Below are 19,737 nucleotides of genomic sequence, written 5' to 3'. Positions count from 1 at the left end.
AACATGTTTGCAATGACAATTAGAGATTATAGTTTCTCATGCCATGCGTAAGTAGCTAGGAGTGGATAATGATTTATCTTGGATGTCAACATTGCATTAAAATGATTGTGATGCAGTATGATGATATGGTATCCTCCTCTGATTGTTCGAGTGGCTTGACTTGGCACATGTTCATGCATGTAGTTGAATCAAAACCAACATAGCCTCTATGATATTTATGTTCATGGTGTTCATATCCTACTCATGCTAGTGTCCAATGTCACTTATGCATAATGCATGTTCATGACCGTTGTTGCTCTCTAGCTGGCCGCTTCTCAACCTATTTGCTAGCCTTCGCCTATACTAAGTGGGAATTCTGCTTGTACATCAAAAACCTTGAACCCAAGTTATTCCAGTTGAGTCCACTATACCTACCTATATGAGGTATTACCCTGCCGTCATAAGTAAATTTGCATGTGCCGCCTCTAAAAACTTCAAATAAATATCCTATTTGTGTGCCTGGATCGTTCAGGGAATGACAGGAGGTAGTCGGTATCTTCCATGCTAAGCGGGTTATTCTTAGGATGAGTGTTTATTCACTCACCATCACATGAGAAAAGGGCGGAAATAGGGATGCCTAGTCCCGTACTGCAAAAAGAATTGATCTTTCAAATAATCAAACAAAAACTTCAAACGGAGTGATAACCTTTACTTTATCGCTTGGGAACCGCCACTAGCGTGCTTAGCATGGAAGATATTGATAACTGATGGTCGTGTAGTAAACAAGAAGGGTGCATGTCTCAAAATATCATTTACCTCTATTTTAAAAACATGACCTCTGGCACCGCTGCAAATCACTGCTTCCCTCCACGAAGGGACTATCTATTTACTTTTATGTAGTGTCATCACCTTCTAAAACAAGCGCGAGAACCTAAGAGCACTGTTGTCATGCCGATGCATTGTGTGTAGCTAATGTTGGGTGCATCATGATTGGATCTTTTCTACATTGAATTATAATGTTTAGTCGCGGCTTGGACTTTGGAGGTGCTTTGCATTTATATTTTGCGGCAGAAAGGGCTAGCGAGATACCACTTTTGTCATATTATATCATGGTTGTTTTGATAATGTGTTGCTGTTTGAGATATCTTATTATTGCTCGCTAGCTGATTATGTCATTGATATGAGTTAGTATAATTTTTAGGAGTTATTGTCAGCATGGTTACTTATAATGTTGGCTGGAAACCTGGGTGCTGTTTATGCTTATTTATGCAAACAAGAGCAAAAGAGTTCGTAAAAGTTTTTCTCTTTCACTTTCAGTTTATCAACTGAATTGCTTGAGGACAAGCAAAGGTTTAAGCTTGGGGGAGTTGATATGTCTCCAACGTATCTTCTTTTCCTAACGCTTTTCCTCTTGTTTTGGACTCTAATTTGCATGATTTGAATGAAACTAACCGCGGACTGATGCTGTTTTCAGCAGAACAACCATGGTGTTGTTTTTGTGCAGAAATAAAAGTTCTTGGAATGGAACGAAACTTTGCGAGGATTTTTTATGCAAAATAAGAGAATTTTTGGACCGAAGAACCACCGGAGGGGGGCACCTGGGTGGGCACAACCCACCAGGGCGCGCCCCACTCCAGGCGCACCCAGGTGGCTTGTCCCCACCTGGTGGCCACGCAGACCCTCAAACCAACGCTATAAAATCCTATTTTTCCAGGAAAAAATGGGGGAGAAAGAATTATCGTGTTCCACGAGACGGAGCCGCCGTCACCTCTTGTTCTTCATCGGGAGACCAGATCTGAAGTCCGTTTGGGGCTCCGTTGAGGGGGATCTTTCATCTGCGTCATCACCGACCCTTATCCATCACCAATTCCATGATGCTCCCCACTGGGAGTGAGTAATTCCTTCGTAGGCTCGCTGGTCGACGAGGAGTTGGATGAGATTCATCATGTAATCGAGTTAGTTTTGTTAGGACTTGATCCCTAGTATCCACTATGTTCTGAGATTGATGTTGCTATGACTTTTCCATGCTTAATGCTTGTCACTTTGGGCCCGGGTGCCATGATTTCAGATCTGAACCGTTTATGTTATCACCATCATATCCAGGTTCTAGATCCGATCTTGCAAGTTATAGTCACCTACTACGTGTTATGATCCGGCAACCCTGGAGTGACAATAGTGGGGACCACTCCTGGTGATGACCGTAGTTTGAGGAGTTCATGTATTCACCGTGTGTTAATGCTTTGTTTTGGCTCTCTATTAAAAGGAGGCCTTAATATCCCTTAGTTTTTGTCAGGGTCCTGGGAACGTGGGTACGCAGACTTGCCTGCCTGCGGCCCGTGGCGTGGCTCCATCAACGGCCCGGTACGGCCCAGCTTCAGCAGCAACAGCTCAAGCCCCTCGTGAGGCGGACGACGCCAAGATCTCCCTGGGGCGGCCTCACCAGGCTGGCTCCCGAGGAGCGGAGATATCTATGCAAGGTGCACCTCCCGAGGTTCACGTGACGTGAGCCATGACGACCAAGGCCAGGCGGGCGCAGTGTACGAGTTTCCTCTTTGGTGCTAAGGAGACAAGCACAGGCGCGGAGTCCCGAGGAATCAGGCAACGGTTTCCATTCCGGTGCAACAAGACCAAGACCGCCCGGACGGCAGGACGGAGGTCATCACGGAGCCCACTACAGCGTCACAACCAGAGCCTTTTGCAGGCGAAGACCACTTTTGTCAGGATAGCTTGTACTAGTTGTCTCCCTTCAAATTTGGCCGTTGTGGGATCCCTTCCCGCCTACACTTGGGAGAGGACCAGGTCCACTATATATAGGACTTAGCCACCACCATCTTGGGGGGGATCCATTCCACCCGAACCACCTCACCATCTCATCGAGCTCAAGAACACCTCGCCTCTTGAGGCTATTTGACCACTGTACTAGTTCATCCTCAGCCCCTCGAGGCAATCCACCACAAAGCTGGAGTAGGGTATTACACTGCAAGGTGGCCCGAACCAAGATAAATCCTTGTGTCCCTTGTTCTTTGGGTTCGTCTAGCTAGGCCGTGGGATCGTTGAGCGAGCAGGCTGGGGAGAGAGTGTTCTTTGTGCGCACCCCAGAATTCGAACCTCTCAAGGGTCCGTGGAACCCCGAATCTGACATTTGGCGCTCCACGTAGGGGTGTGCCGGAACCTCTCTTCTGTCGATCGACGCACCACCGCTCCACCGCTTCCATGGCTGATGCTCGTCGAGCCCGTGCTGAGCGCCGAGCCGCTCTCAACACTCGCGTTGCCGAGATAGCGCCCATCAGTGGGTGTCCCCGTTGCTCTCCATCACCTGCTGCCAACGTTGCCACCGTCCCGGCGGGGAACGAGCAGCAAGCTTCGTCGCTGGACCCCTTTGTGCGGCGGGACGGATGCACTGCCAGCACGTCGCTGACTCCGGCCGGCTCGTCGTCCCACACTCGTCGCGGGACCACGGACGCGTAGGCCGCGCTGCTCATGGCGCGCGAGCTCCTGCTCTACCGCCCTGTCGATGACCTCTACGAGGATTGGCTGGACCGCATCGCCGAGCTCGTCAGTGCCACTGGCGAATCTCCTGCACCGTCCCTCTCGCTACCTCGCCCGCCTCCCGCAGCGGGCGACGTAGCCCACGAAGCACTTCCACAACCTCCCCGTCAAGACGTCGTCCTCGGACCAAGACTCACGGCCCACGGCGTGACCTGATACGTCCATTTTGCATCATGCTTTTATATCGATATTTATTGCATTATGGGATGTTATTACATGTTATGTCACAATACTTATGCCTATTCTCTCTTATTTTACAAGGTTTATATGAAGAGGGAGAATGCCGGAAGCTGGAGTTCTGGGCTGGAAAAGGAGCAAATATTAGAGACCTATTCTGCACAGCTCCAAAAGTCCTGAAACTTCACGGAGGTAGTTTTTGGAATTAATAAAAAATACTGGAGAAAGAATTAGCCAGAGGGAGCCCACACCCTGGCCACAAGGGTGGGGGCGCGCCCTACCCCCTGGGCGCGCCCCCCTGCCTCGTGGGCCCCCTGGCAGGCCTCCAGTGCCGATCTTCTGCTATATGAAGTCTTTTATCCTGGAAAAAATCATAAGCAAGCTTTCGGGAAGAAACACCGCCGCCACGAGGCGGAACCTTGGCGGAACCAATCTAGGGCTCCGGCGGAGCTGTTCTGCCGGGGAAACTTCCCTCCGGGAGGGGGAAATCATTTCCATCGTCATCACCAACGATCCTCTCATCAGGAGGGGGTGAATCTCCATCAGCATCTTCACCGACACCATCTCCTCTAAAACCCCAGTTCATCTCTTCTATCCAATCTTGGTCCCAAAGCCTCAGATTGGTACGTGTGGGTTGCTAGTAGTGTTGATTACTCCTTGTAGTTGATGCTAGTTGGTTTATTTGGTGGAAGATCATATGTTCAGATCCTTTATGCATATTAATACCCCTCTGATTATGAACAAGAATATGACCCTTGAGTAGTTACGTTTGTTCCTGAGGACATGGGAGAAGTCTTCCTATAAGTAGTCATGTGAATTTGGTATTCGTTCGATATTTTGATTAGATGTATGTTGTCTTTCCTCTAGTGGTGTTATGTGAACGTCGACTACATGACACTTCATCATTGTTTCGTCCTAGAGGAAGGCATTGGGAAGTAATAAGTAGATGATGGGTTGCTAGAGTGACAGAAGCTTAAACCCTACTTTATGAGTTGCTTCGTAAGTGGCTGATTTGGATCCATATGTTTCATGCTATGGTTAGGTTTACCTTAATACTACTTTTGTAGTTGCAGATGCTTGCAATAGGGGTTAATCATAAGTGGGATGCTTGTCCAAGAAAGGACAGCACCTAAGCACTGGTCCACCCACTTACCAGATTATGAAAGTAACCAACGCGAATCATATGAGCATGATGAAAACTAGCTTGACGATAATTCCATGTGTCTTCGGGAGCACTTTCCTTTATATAAGATTTTGTCCAGGCTTGTCCTTTTCTACAAAAAGGATTGGGCCATCTTGCTGCACCTTATTTACTTTCATTACTTGTTGCCCGTTACAAATTACCTTATCACAAAACTATCAGTTACCGATAATTTCAGTTCTTGCAGAGAATACCTTACTGAAAACTGCTTGCCATTTCCTTCTGCTCCTCGTTGGATTCGACACTCTTACTTATCGAAAGGACTACGATAGATCCTCTATACTTGTGGGTCATCAAGACTCTTTTCTGGCGCCGTTGCCGGGGAGTGAAGCGCCTTTTGTAGGTGGAATTTGGTAAGGAAAAATTTATATAGTGTGCTGAAATTTACTGTCACTTGTTACTATGGAACATAAACCGTTGAGGGGCTTGTTCGGGGTATCTTCACCCCGGCCAGTAGAGCAAAGAGTTGCTCCTCTACCTACTGAACTTACTGACAATGTTTACTTTGAAATTCCTTCGGGTATGATAGTGAAACTGCTAGCTAATCCTTTTGCAGGAGATGGAACATTACATCCCGATTTGCACCTAATCTATGTGGATGAAGTTTGTGGATTATTTAAGCTTGCAGGTATGCCCGAGGATGTTATCAACAAGAAGGTCTTCCCTTTTCTTTGAAGGGAAAGGCATTGACATGATTTAGGCTATGTGACGATATGGGATCATGGAACTACAACCGATTGAAATTGGAATTTCATCAGAAGTTTTATCCTATGCATCTTGTTCATCGTGATCGTAATTATATATATAATTTTTGGCCTCGCAAAGGAGAAAGCATCGCTCAAGCTTGGGGGAGGCTTAAGTCAATGTTATATTCATGCCCCAATCATGAGATCTCGAGAGAAATTATTATTCAAAATATTTATGCTCAGCTTTCTCTCAATAATCGCTCCATGCTCGATACTTCTTGTACCGGTTCTTTTATGATGAAGACTATTGAATTCAAATGGGGTTTATTGGAAAGAATTAAGCGCAACTCTGAAGATTGGGATCTCGACGAAGGTAAGGAGTTAGGTATAACACCTAAGTTTGATTGTGTTAAATCTTTTATGGATACCGATGTTTTCCGTGAATTTAGCACTAAATATGGACTTGACTCGGAGATAGTAGCTTCTTTCTGTGAATCCTTTGCTACTGATGTTGACCTCCCTAAGGAGAAGTGGTTTAAATATAATCCTCCCATTGAAGTAAAAGTAGTTGCACCTATTAAAGTTGAAGAAAAGACTATCACTTATAATGTCGATCCTATTGTTCCTACTGCTTATATTGAAAAACCACCTTTCCCTGTTAGAATAAAGGATCATGCTAAAGCTTCAGCTGTGGTTCGTAAGATTAACACTAGAACACCTACACCCCCTGAGCAAATTAATGTTGAACCTAGTATTGCTATGGTTAAAGATCTCTTGGCTGATAATATTGATGGGCATGTTCTGTGATGAAGCTGCTAGAATTGCTAGACCTGGTACTAAAAATAAACATAGACCTGTTGTAGGCATGCCTGTTATTTGTCTTAAAATACGAGATCATTGTTACCATGGCTTATGTGATATGGGTGCTAGTGCAAGTGCAATACCTCATTCCTTATACAAAGAAATTATGCATGATATTGCACCTGCTGAGATAGAGGAAATCGATGTTATAATTGAGCTTGCCAATAGAGACACTATTTCACCAGTTGGGATTGTTAGAGATGTTGAAGTCTTGTGTGGGAAAGTTAAATATCCTGCTGGTTTTCTTGTTCTTGGTTCCCCACAAGATAACTTTTGTCCCATTATATTTGGTAGACCCTTCTTGAATACTGTTAATGCGAGGATAGACTGCAAAAAGGATGTTGTTACTATTGGTTTGGGGGATATGTCTCATGAGTTTAATTTTGCTAAATTTCGTAGACAACCCCATGATAAAGAATTGCCTAGTAAAGCTGAAATTATTGGTCTTGCCACTATTGCCGTGCCTCCGAATGATCCTTTAGAACAATATTTGCTCGACCATCAAAATGATACGTTTATGAATGAAAGAAGGGAAATAGATGAAGTATTCTTTAAACACGGACCTATTTTGAAACACAACTTGCTTGTTGAAATCCTAGGGGATCCTCCTCCACCCAAGGGTGATCCTGATACTCTTAAATATGCTTACCTTGATGAGAAGACCGTTACCTGATACTCTTAAATATGCTTACCTTGATGAGAAGAAGATATATCATGTTATTATTAGTTCTAACCTTTCAGAGCATGAAGAAAAGAAATTATTGAAAAATCTGAAGAAGCACTGTGCTGCTATTGGAATTACTCTTGATGATCTTAAGGGCATTAGTCCCACTCTGTGCCAGCACAAAATAAAATTGGAGAAAGACGCTAAGCCAGTTGTTGATCACCAATGACGGTTAAATCCTAAGATGAAAGAAGTGGTAAGAAAAGAAATACTAAAGCTTCTGGAGGCAGGTATAATTTATCCCGTTGCTGATAGTCAGTGGGTGAGTCATGTCCATTGTGTCCCTAAGAAGGGAGGTATTACTGTTGTTCCTAATGATAAAGATGAATTGATCCCACAAAGAATTGTTACAGGTTATAGAATGGTAATCAATTTCTGCAAATTAAATAAAGCTACTAAAAAGGATCATTACCCTTTACCTTTTATTGATCAAATGCTAGAAAGATTATCCAAACATACACATTTTTGCTTTCTAGATGGTTATTCTGGTTTCTCTCAAATACCTGTGTCAAAAGAGGATCAAGAAAAGACCACTTTTACTTGCCCTTTCGGTATCTTTGCTTATAGACGTATGCCTTTTGGTTTATGTAATGCACCTGATACCTTTCAAAGATGCATGATGGCTATATTCTCTAACTTTTGTGAAAAGATTGTTGAGGTTTTCATGGATGATTTCTCCATTTATGGAACTTCTTTTGATGATTGCTTAAGCAACCTTGATCGAGTTTTGCAGAGATGTGAAGAAACTAATCTTGTCTTGAATTGGGAGTAGTGCCACTTTATGGTTAATGAAGGTATTGTCTTGGGGCATAAAATTTCTGAAAGAGGTATTGAAGCTGATAAAGCTAAAGTTGATGCTATTGAAAAGATGCCGTGTCCCAAGGACATTAAAGGTATAAGAAGTTTCCTTGGTCATGCCAGTTTTTATAGGAAGTTCATTAAGGACTTCTCTAAAATCTCCAGGCCTCTGACTAATCTCTTACAAAAAGATATTCCTTTTATCTTTGATGATGATTGTGTAGAACATTTGAAATACTTAAGAAAGCATTGATTTCTGCACCTATTGTTCAGCCTCCTGATTGGAATTTACCCTTTGAAATTATGTGTGATGCTAGTGATTATGCTGTAGGTGTTGTTCTAGGAAAAAGAGTTGATAAGAAATTAAATGTTATCCAATATGATAGTAAAACTCTAGACAATACCCAGAGAAATTATGCTACTACCGAAAAAGAAATTTTAGCAGTTGTATTTGCTTGTGATAAGTTCAGACCTTATATTGTTGATTCTAAAGTAACTGTTCACACTGATCATGCTGCTATTAAATACCTTATGGAAAAGAAAGATGCTAAACCTAGACTTATAAGATGGGTTCTCTTGCTACAAGAAATTGATTTGCATATTATCGATAGAAAGGGAGCTGAGAACCCCGTTGCAGACAACTTGTCTAGGTTAGAGAATGTTCTTGATGACCCACTACCTATTGATGATAGCTTTCCTGATGAACAATTAGCTGTCATAAATGCTTCTCATACTGCTCCATGGTATGCTGATTATGCTAATTACATTGTTGCCAAATTTATACCACCTAGTTTCACATACCAGCAAAAGAAAAAGTTTTTCTATGATTTAAGACATTACTTCCGGGATGACCCACACCTTTATAAAGAAGGAGTAGATGGTGTTATTAGACATTGTATACCTGAGCATGAAAAGGAACAGATCCTACGCAAGTGTCACTCCGAAGCTTATGGAGGACACCACGCCAGAGATAGAACTGCGCATAAGGTATTGCAATCTGGTTTTTATTGGCCTACTCTCTTCAAAGATGCCCGTCAGTTTGTCTTGTCTTGTAATGAATGTCAAAGAATTGCTAATATTAGTAGACATCAAGAAACGCCTATGAATTATTCACTTGTTATTGAACCATTTGATGTTTTGGGCTTTGATTATATGGGACCGTTTCCTTCCTCTAATGGGTATACACATATTTTAGTTGTTGTTGATTACGTTACTAAGTGGGTAGAAGCTATTCCAACTATTAGTGCTGATCACAACACCTCTATTAAGATGCTTAAAGAAGTTATTTTTCCGAGGTTTGGAGTCCCTAGATACTTAATGACTGATGGTGGTTCACATTTTATTCATGGTGCCTTTCGTAAAATGCTTGCTAAGTATGATGTTAATCATAGAATTGCATCTCCATATCACCCACAGTCTAGTGGTCAAGTAGAACTGAGTAATAGAGAGCTCAAATTAATTTTGCAAAAGAATGTTAATAGATCTAGAAAGAATTGGTCCAAGAAACTTGATGATGCATTATGGGCTTACAGAACTGCATATAAAAATCCTATGGGTATGTCTCCGTATAAAATGGTTTATGGAAAAGCATGTCACTTACCTCTCGAACTAGAACATAAGGCATATTGTCAATTAAAGAGCTCAATTATGATTTCAAACTTGCCGGTGAGAAGAGGCTATTTGACATTAGCTCACTTGATGAATGGAGAACCCAGACCTATGAGAATGCCAAACTGTTTAAAGAAAAAGTTCAAAGATGGCATGACAAAAGAATACAAAAGCGTGAGTTTAATGTAGGTGATTATGTGTTGCTATTCAACTCTCGTCTAAGATTATATGCAGGAAAACTTCTCTCTAAATGGGAAGGTCCTTACGTTATCGAGGAGGTCTATCGTTCCGGTGCCATAAAAATCAACAACTTCGAAGGCACAAATCCAAAGGTGGTGAATGGTCAAAGAATCAAACATTATATCTCAGGTAATCCTATAAATGTTGAAACCAATGTTATAGAAATTGTAACCTCGGAGGAATACATAAGGGACACTTTCCAGAACGTTTCAGACTCCGAAAAGGAATAGGTATGTGGTACGGTAAGTAAACCGACTCCAAAATAGTTCTAATGGTATTTTTTCTCCGTTTTGGAATATTTAAGAAAATAGGAAAATAAGAAGTAGTCCGGGAAGGACACGAGGCATCCACGAGGATGGAGGGCGCGCCCCTGCCTCGTGGGCACCTCGTGTGCTCTCTGGACTCCGTTTTCTTGCACGATACTTCTTTTGGTCGGTAAAAATTCATTATATAGTCTCCCGAAGGTTTTGACCACCGTACCACGCAAATATCCTCTGTTTTTGTTTCGAGCTGTTTTCTGCCAGAGTTGTCAAGGGCAGGCATCATGTCGTCCCCCTCCTCCAACAACGAGGGCAACGATGCTTGGCTAATGAAGATAGAGCTGAAGAGAGAAGAACCCGGGGAGATCAACAAGGATGATGGGATCAAGTAGGACATGGAGGACCAAGCTCGGCAGCAGAAGACGAAGACATCCTCCAACCTCATCACAATATTCTTACCCCAACGGAGATTGAAGCTTTCAAGATGATTGAGTTAGCTCACATACAAAATAAGTATCTCACACATGAAAATATTTTGTTGAAGGAGCATATCACGGCACTCAAGGGCATTAGCCGCAAATTTGAGGATCTCCTGCGCTCGATGTGCGACTATCCATCATCACCACCATCTTCTTCATTAGCAAAGGAGAACTGAGTATCGGGTATGGGCACTCCCCTTGGCAACTGCCAAGCTTGGGGGAGATGCCCTGGTATTGTATCACCATCACACTCCTATCTTTACCGTTTTTCTTAGTTCGATCCTTTTAGTAATATCTTGATCTAGTAGAATGAAGTTTTAGTATGATTTAGTTTTGAGTTTTGCTTTATGATCCTTCTCTGTAAGCGAGTCCGTGAGCTATATATAATAAAGATTAGTGTTGAGTAAAGGGCTTGATTATCTTGCTATGATCTTGAGGGAATAAAAATAAAATAAAACAGAAAGAAATAAAGAGATCATATTGATCTTATGGAGAGTAATGACCTCACATATAAAGAGTATGATGAATAAAAATTGTTCAGAGTTGACAAACATAGTTTTGGTCATCGTTGCAATTAATAGGAAGTGATAAAGAAAGAGAGGTTTTCACATATAAATATACTATCTTGGACATCTTTTATGATTGTGAGCACTCATTAAAATATGCAATGCTAAAGAGTTGATGTTGGACAAGGAAGACAACGTAATGGGTTATGTTTTCTTATATCTGAAATAAAGTATATTGTCTTGGATCATCCAACATGTTGAGCTTGCCTTTCCCCGTAATGCTAGGCAAAATTCTTTGCACCAAGTAGAGATACTACTTGTTCTTCCAAATAGCCTTAAACCCAGTTTTGCCATGAGAGTCCACCATACCTACCTATGGATTGAGTAAGATCCTTCAAGTAAGTTGTCATTGTTGTATGCAATAAAAAATTGCTCTCTAAATATGTATGACTTATTAGTGTGGAGAAAATAAGCTTTCTACGATCTTGTGATATCGATGCAATAAAAGCGACGGACTCCATAATAAAGGTCCATATCACAAGTGGCAATATAAAGTGACATTCTTTTGCATTAAGATTTCGTGCATCCAACCATAAAAGCACATGACAACCTCTGCTTCCCTCTGCGAAGGGCCTATCTTTTATTCTTGTCTTATACCTTATACAAGAGTCCTGGTGATCTTCACCTTTCCTTTTTACACTTTATCCTTTGGAAAGCATAGTGTGTTGGAAAGATCCTGATATATATACCCAATTGGATGTAAGTTATCATGAACTATTGTTGTTGACATTACCCTTGAGGTAAAAGGTTGGGAGGCAACACTATAAGCCCCTATCTTTCTCTGTGTCCGATTAAAACTCTATACCCATAAGTATTGCGTGAGTGTTAGCAATTATGAAAGACTAAATGATAGTTGAGTATGTGGACTTGCTGAAAAGCTCTTATATTGACTCTTTCCGATGTTATGGTAAACTGCAATTGCTTCTATGACTGAGATTATAGTTTGTTGGTTCTCAATGAAGTTTCTGATTCATACTTGACATTGTGAATAGATTGTTACTTGAGCATAAGAAATCATATGACAATATCTATATATGTTGTTGTTATAAGAATGATCATGATGCCCAAATGTCCGTATTTTATTTTATTGACACCTCTATCTCTAAACATGTGGACATAGTTTTCGTTATCGGCTTCCGCTTTAGGACAAGCGAGGTCTAAGCTTGAGGGAGTTGATACGTCCATTTTGCATCATGCTTTTATATCGATATTTATTGCATTATGGGCTGTTATTACACGTTATGTCACAATACTTATGCCTATTCTCTCTTATTTTACAAGGTTTATATGAAGAGGGAGAATGCCGGCAGCTAGAGTTCTGGGCTGGAAAAGGAGCAAATATTAGAGACCTATTCTCCACAGCTCCAAAAGTCCTGAAACTTCACGGAGGTAGTTTTTGGAATTAACAAAAAAATACTGGAGAAAGAATTAACCAGAGGGGGCCCACACTCTGGCCACGAGGGTGGGGGGCGTGCCCTACCCCCTGGCCGCGCCCCCTGCCTCATGGCCCCCTGGCAGGCCTCCGGTGCCCATCTTCTGCTATGTGAAGTCTTTTACCCTGGAAAATATCATAAGCAAGCTTTCGGGAAGAAACATCGCCGCCACGAGGTGGAACCTTGGCGGAACCAATCAAGGGCTCCGGCGGAGCTGTTCTGCCGGGGAAACTTCCATCCGGGAGGGGGAAATCATCGCCATTGTCATCACCAACGATCCTGTCATCGGGAGGGGGTCAATCTCCATCAACATCTTCACGAGCACCATCTCCTCTAAAACCCTAGTTCATCTCTTGTATCCAATCTTTGTCCCAAAGCCTCAGATTGGTACCTGTGGGTTGCTAGTAGTGTTGATTACTCCTTGTAGTTGATGCTAGTTGGTTTATTTGGTTGAAAATCATATGTTAAGATCATTTATGTATATTAATACCCCTTTGATTATGAACATGAATATGATTTGTGAGTAGTTATGTTTGTTCCTGAGGACATGGGAGAAGTCTTGCTATAAGTAGTCATGTGAATTTGCTATTCGTTCGATATTTTGATGAGATGTATGTTGTCTTTCCTCTAGTGGTGTTATGTGAACATCGACTACATGACACTTCACCATTGTTTGGGCCTAGAGGAAGGCATTGGGAAGTAATATGTAGATGATGGGTTGCTAGAGTGACAGAAGCTTAAATCCGAGTTTATGAGTTGCTTCGTAAGGCGCTGATTTGGATTCATATGTTTCATGCTATGGTTAGGTTTACCTTAATACTTCTTTTGTAGTTGCGGATGCTTGCAATAGGGGTTAATCCTAAGTGGGATGCTTGTCCAAGAAAGGACAGCACCTAAGCACCGGTCCACCCACATACCAAATTATCAAAGTAACGAACGCGAATCATATGAGCAGGATGAAAACTAGCTTGACGATAATTCCCATGTGTCCTCGGGAGCGCTTTCCTTTATATAAGAGTTTGTCCAGGCTTGTCCTTTGCTACAAAAAGGATTGAGCCATCTTGCTGCACCTTATTTACTTTCATTTCTTGTTGCCCATTACAAATTACCTTATCACAAAACTATCTGTTACCGATAATTTCAGTGCTTGTAGAGAATACCTTACTGAAAACCGCTTGTCATTTCCTTCTGCTCCTCGTTGGGTTCGACACTCTTACTTATCGAAAGGATTACGCTTGATCCCCTATACTTGTGGGTCATCATGACCCACCGTGCAGGGTGCCCGGGCGTGAAGAAGAAAGCTGCCAGGAGGTCCAGCGGCCGCGAGAAGATGCTCCTGCGCTCCCAGCACCGCCGCGTCAAGACCGCGTGCCGCCGAAGGCGGCGCGTGGGTGCCTACACCAGGCTCCACATCCACAACGAGCTCCATTGACCACAGCGGGCTGCCGTGCCTTCACTCCCAAACTGCGCGGCGTCATCTGGCTGGGGAAGTTCAAGCCTGACCTGCCTCCGCGCTACGATGGCACCCTCGACCCTGCTGAGTTCCTACAGCTCTATGAGCTAAGCATCGAGGCGGCCAACGGCAATGGGAAGGTCATGGCGAACTGGTTCCCCATGGCCCACAAAGACGGCGCACGCTCGTGGCTCCTGAACCTACCCATGGGATCGATCTCCTCCCGGGGCGAGATGCGCGAGCGTTTCATCGCCAACTTCCAGGGTACTCGCGATCAAGCAGTAGCCAGGGGAAACCCTGCAGAAGTACATCCAGCGCTTCAACAGCGTTCGCCTCAAGATCCCCAAGCTGACGGACGATGCCATCATCTCAGCACTCTCTGATGGCATCCGCGATGTCATGATGAAGGAGGAGCTCGCCATACATGAGGACCTGTGCATGGCTGTTGAGATGTCCAACATGGCGACCAAGTGTGCGAGAGCTGAGGAGGGACGCCTCTCCCTTCTCGAGCTTCCAGCTACCGACCTAGAAGACAAGAAGGCCAAGACCAAGGACGTGAAACGCAAGGGGGTGGCTGTGCTCGTGGTTGAGCCGGAGATGAAGCACGGCCGCGACCACCTGGACTCATCCAAGGCCAGCCGCCCGTTCTGCGCCTTCCACAATGTACACAACCACAACACCAACGACTGTCAGGAGCTCAGGGCCATCCGCGACGAGTGCTTCGGTCGATGCCCCGAGCGTAATGATTGAGGCTACGACAGTGGAGGAGGACGAAGTGGAGGACGCTGGGACGACCGGGGCCCCCGCCAGGAATGGCGCGAACAGCCTCGTGAGGACCGCTGGCAGGACCAGCCTCGCGAGGGCGCCTGGAGGGACCAGCCTGGTGAGGACCGTCCTCAGGGCAAGGCCGGCCTCCCTCCACTCCGCCACCACCAAGAAGGAACGACGACCAGGACGAGGGGGCTGGGGGCTTCCAGGAACCGCGCGCCATCGCCTGCATCTTGGGCGGCGTTCAGGCCCCAGCCTCCCAGCGCATCTTCAAGAAGTTCGCCCGCGAGGTCAACGCGGCCCTCCCCAGGCTCGAGGCCACGCGCCCTCTCAGATGGTCCAAGTGCACCATCACCTTCAGCTCGTCTGGCCAGCTCAAGTGCACGGCAACCGTCGGCGCCCTCCCGATGCTCTGCTCACCCGTCATGAGCAATGTCCTTGTCACCAAGACCCTCATCGATGGCGGTGCGGGGCTCAATTTTCGACCGCCTGCAAGTGCCATATGATCAGCTGCCATCGATGAGGGTCTTGGTGACAAGGACATTGAGCCCCGCACCGCCATCGATGAGGGTCTTGGTGACATATGGCGGTCGGTGCGAGGGTCCACCTCACAGTTTTGTTGGCATGCCGTTCGGCTTGCCGAATGCGGCTGTTACCTTCCAGCATCACCTGCGGAGCATTGTGACGGCTCAGGAGGCCAGGCATCACGCGGTCCTGGTGGAGATGACGACGGTTCTTCATGAGCCTCCTGAGCCCCAAGAGCCTCCCGAGAATCAGGACCCAGGCGGCTCGTGAGGAGCCGCTTCTTCAGCACGCGTCTTCAGCTACTTGAACATTTCTTCCAGCAACGGTGCCAGGTGACCCTTTTCAGTTCACTCAGTTGGGGGCGCCCCTTGGGCTGCATTATCCCCAGGTCGCATGCCTGTCCCCTTGACATGTATCCTTTTGCATCTTTAACTTACTCTGTTGGCGGCGCCCCTCGGGCTGCATCATCCCCAGGCCGCATGGATCCGTCCCTGCGGCATGTATCGTTCTTGCATTCATCTGAACTAGCTTGCCTCCTCCCATGAGTTACTTTATGATTATCACCTGCTTGCATGTTGCCCCTTGCGGCCTCCCGCGTTGCTGACCGGCCTCCTGCTCATCCCGCAACGGGGGCTACACATGCTGGCACGACGCTTGTGCTCGGGTCCATCCCTGCAATGCTGACAAACCTGAGAGATCGAGCTCTAGCTCGCGGCCCGTGATACGTCTCCATCGTACCTACTTTTCCAAACACTTTTGCCCATGTTTTGGACTCTAACTTGCATGATTTGAATGGAACTAACCCGGACTGACTGTTTTCAGCAGAATTGCAATGGTGTTATTTTTCTGCAGAAATAAAAGTTCTCGGAATGACCTGAAACTTCACGGAGAATATTTTTGGAATTTATAAAAATACTAGTGAAAGAATCAAGACCAGGGGGTCCACACCCTGTCCACGAGGGTGGGGGGCGCGCCCCCTGCGTCGTGGGCCCCCTGGTGCTCCACCGACCTCAACTCCAACTCTATATATTCATGTTCGGGGAGAAAAAATCAGAGAGAAGGATTCATCACGTTTTACGATATGGAGCCGCCGCCAAGCCCTAATCTCTCTTAGGAGGGCTGATCTGGAGTCCGTTCGGGGCTCCAGAGAGGGGAATCTGTCGCAGTCATCATCATCAACCTTCCTCCATCACCAATTTCATGATGCTCACCGCCATGCGTGTGTAATTCCATCGTAGGCTTGCTGGACGGTGCTGGGGTGGATGAGATTTATCATCTAATCGAGTTAGTTTTGTTAGGGTTTGATCCCAAGTATCCATTATGTTCTGAGATTGATGTTGCTATGAGTTTGCTATGCTTAATGCTTGTCATTAGGGCCCGAGTGCCATGATTTCAGATATGAACCTATTATGTTTTCATGAATATATGTGAGTTCTTGATCCTATTTTGCAAGTCAATAGTCACCTACTATGTGTTATGATCCGGTAACCCTGAAGTGACAATAATCGGGAGAACTCCCAATGATGACCATAGTTTGAGGAGTTCATGTATTCACTAAGTGTTAATGCTTTGGTCCGGTACTCTATTAAAAGGAGGCCTTAATATCCCTTAGTTTCCTATAGGACCCCGCTGCCACGGGAGGGTAGGACAAAAGATGTCATGCAAGTTATTTTCCATAAGCACGTATGACTATATTCGAAATACATGCCTACATTACATTGATGAACTGGAGCTAGTTCTGTGTCACCCTATGTTATAACTATTGCATGAAGAATCGCATCCGACATAATTATCCATCATTGATCCAATGCCTATGAGATTTTCACATATTGATCTTTGCTTAGTTACTTTTCCGTTGCCACTGTTACAATTACTACAAAACTGCTACTGTTACTTTTGCCACCGTCACCGTTACTTCCATACTACTTTGCTATTAAATACTTTGCTGCAGATACTAAGTTTTCCAGGTATGGTTGAATTACTCAACTGCTAATACTTGAGAATATTCTTTGGCTCCCCTTGTGTCGAAGCAATAAATTTGTTTGAATACTCTACCCTCGAAAACTGTTGCGATCCCCTATACTTGTGGGTTATCAAGACTATTTTCTGGCGCCATTGCCGGGGAGCATAGCTCTATTCTTTGAGTCACTTGGGATTTATATCTGCTGATCACTATGAGGAACTTGAAAGACGAGAAAACCAAGATTTATCCCTCAACTACGAGGGGAGGTAAGGAACTGCCATCTAGCTCTGCACTTGATTCCCCTTCTGTTTTGAGTAAACTTGCGACACCTAAACCTGCTTCTGTTATTAATTCTGATATGTCGCATGTTATTGATGATGCCACTTCTGCTATGCATGATACTTATGATGAAACTACTTCTATGCTGGAATAAAAGGATGTTCTATGAAGTTTTCTTCATCCATAACATAACCCTCAGGCACGGCAGCCAATTCATATCTAGGGGGAGAATCTTCACCAATTTTTTTAGAGCGAGTTGAAGGAGTAGGTTTTATTAGCGGAGAAGAAGATGGTTAGCTGTTCACGGATTAGCTGTACTGGAATGACAACACATATGAGAATCGGTACACGATACAGAATAACGACACGACACGCAATATTATGACTACAATATGGCCTTCATCTTTGACAACAATCATGACAGGCCGCGGTATTAGCGTGAGAGAAAGGAAAGGACTTGAGGTCCGTCCACCTACAACTAATAAAGCTCAGCCTTTGGGGACTACTACAACAGATAGGCATTTGAAGGACCAAACCAACCTGAGTAGCATGGGGCACATGGAATCCCGTGTGAATCAGCAAGGACCACCTTGCAAGGCTAAATACTCCTGGGTGACCGATAGCGAAGTAGTCGAGTTCCTTTTGGATTGCCTTTTTGATCAATTATAACCGCAACATTGTCATCATAGCGGATTATTATACCGTCTTCGCATTTGAACTCTTTACATGTACGTACAATTACATCTCGAATTACTTCGAATCTTTCTAGAGGCATTTTGGGAAATGCGTCTTTGATTACAGCAACAATAACATCACCAATCAATACTATAATTAAGCAATTGTTTTCTTTTAATATCCTTTTCAAATCTCCAATCCACAATGGGTTTTCATTATTGTGAATCCACTCCAATCGAATATTGAATAATCAAAATTTTCAATTCAAATTCAATGTTTTCGAGATCTTTAAAAAACTGGATTAATCGGACGAGGACCCGGCTTACGAATATATACCAACTATCAAGGAATTCCTAAAGTTTTGGGTGGAATGGGAATTGCTATTCTTTAAAGAAACATTACAGAATATCACCCTTTGATGAGAGATATGAGCAAGAGGCTTCAAGAAAACCTTCTTCTGAGCAAATAAATGTAGTATTTAGTCCAACCAATCATTGGTGAATCTATGTCTTTCGTGAAAAGTGGAGTATTTTCCTTGAAAGAATAGGTTTTTTGCATCAAGAGGCTATGCGGAAATAAGTAACATAGTTAATGAGAAGCACTTGCCATTCGTTGGTTATTAGAAGCATCCCAAATGCGTCCGGGTCGAAATATGGCTTTCAAAGTTCCAACCGATCGTCTACTTATGTTCGAGAGAGTTTTCAAAGCACAAAAGCGTATCCTTTTTTATTCAAGATATTTAATTTAATCTTCTTAACCTGAAATGAAGGGGTACCCCCGGGAAGAGATCCAATGGAGACAGCTAGGCCTATAGCTCAGAGGATTAGAGCACGCGGCTAATTTGTTTTCTTCCTTTTCGAGTTAGAATAAAAAGGAAACAATTTAGCATCTTTGGTACAATCTATATTTTCACGAAATGGATCATAATAAAATGGACTTTAGGTATCTAGGGAAGATTCGCTTGGAAGTAACTATTTCCTAGATACCTATGGTACTTCATGGTTGAATGAATCAAAAATATCTAAAAAAGACCTAAAGTTAATGATTTATAAATGGGTAATGTTATCCCTAGAGTAACTTTTATCCATTGAGCGACGACCCTTCCACTCGGCACCGTCGGATCACTAAGGCCGACTGCCTGTTTCCTTGTAGTTGGATCTCCCACTTTTTGGAATGTTCCAAATTCCCAAGCCTTGGTCCCACAACGGACCGAAATGGCCATCAGAAACCAGATTCATTTTATGATTGAAAAAGAATCTGCTTTCTTCTCGCACATGTATTTTTGAAAGGACTCCATCTTTGGAAAAGCTCGTTTGCACCTTGCATCGAATTAAACCACTCATTTCACCGCCCCAGGAATGGTTGAAGCCATACCCAATCAAAAAAGGGTATTATCCAAACGCATTTCAAGTAATTCTAGTAAAACCTGGCCTATTGACCTTTTTGCTTTTCCAGTGAAAGAACACTTTTTTTAGGTCTAGAGATTCGTTGAAGGGCGCGATCTTGCTCGCGA

This window comes from Triticum aestivum, chromosome 3D (assembly GCF_018294505.1).
Source record: "Triticum aestivum cultivar Chinese Spring chromosome 3D, IWGSC CS RefSeq v2.1, whole genome shotgun sequence".
Lineage (NCBI taxonomy): Eukaryota > Viridiplantae > Streptophyta > Magnoliopsida > Poales > Poaceae > Triticum > Triticum aestivum.
The sequence above is the reverse complement of the archived record's forward strand: the minus strand, read 5'-3'. Positions refer to the sequence as shown.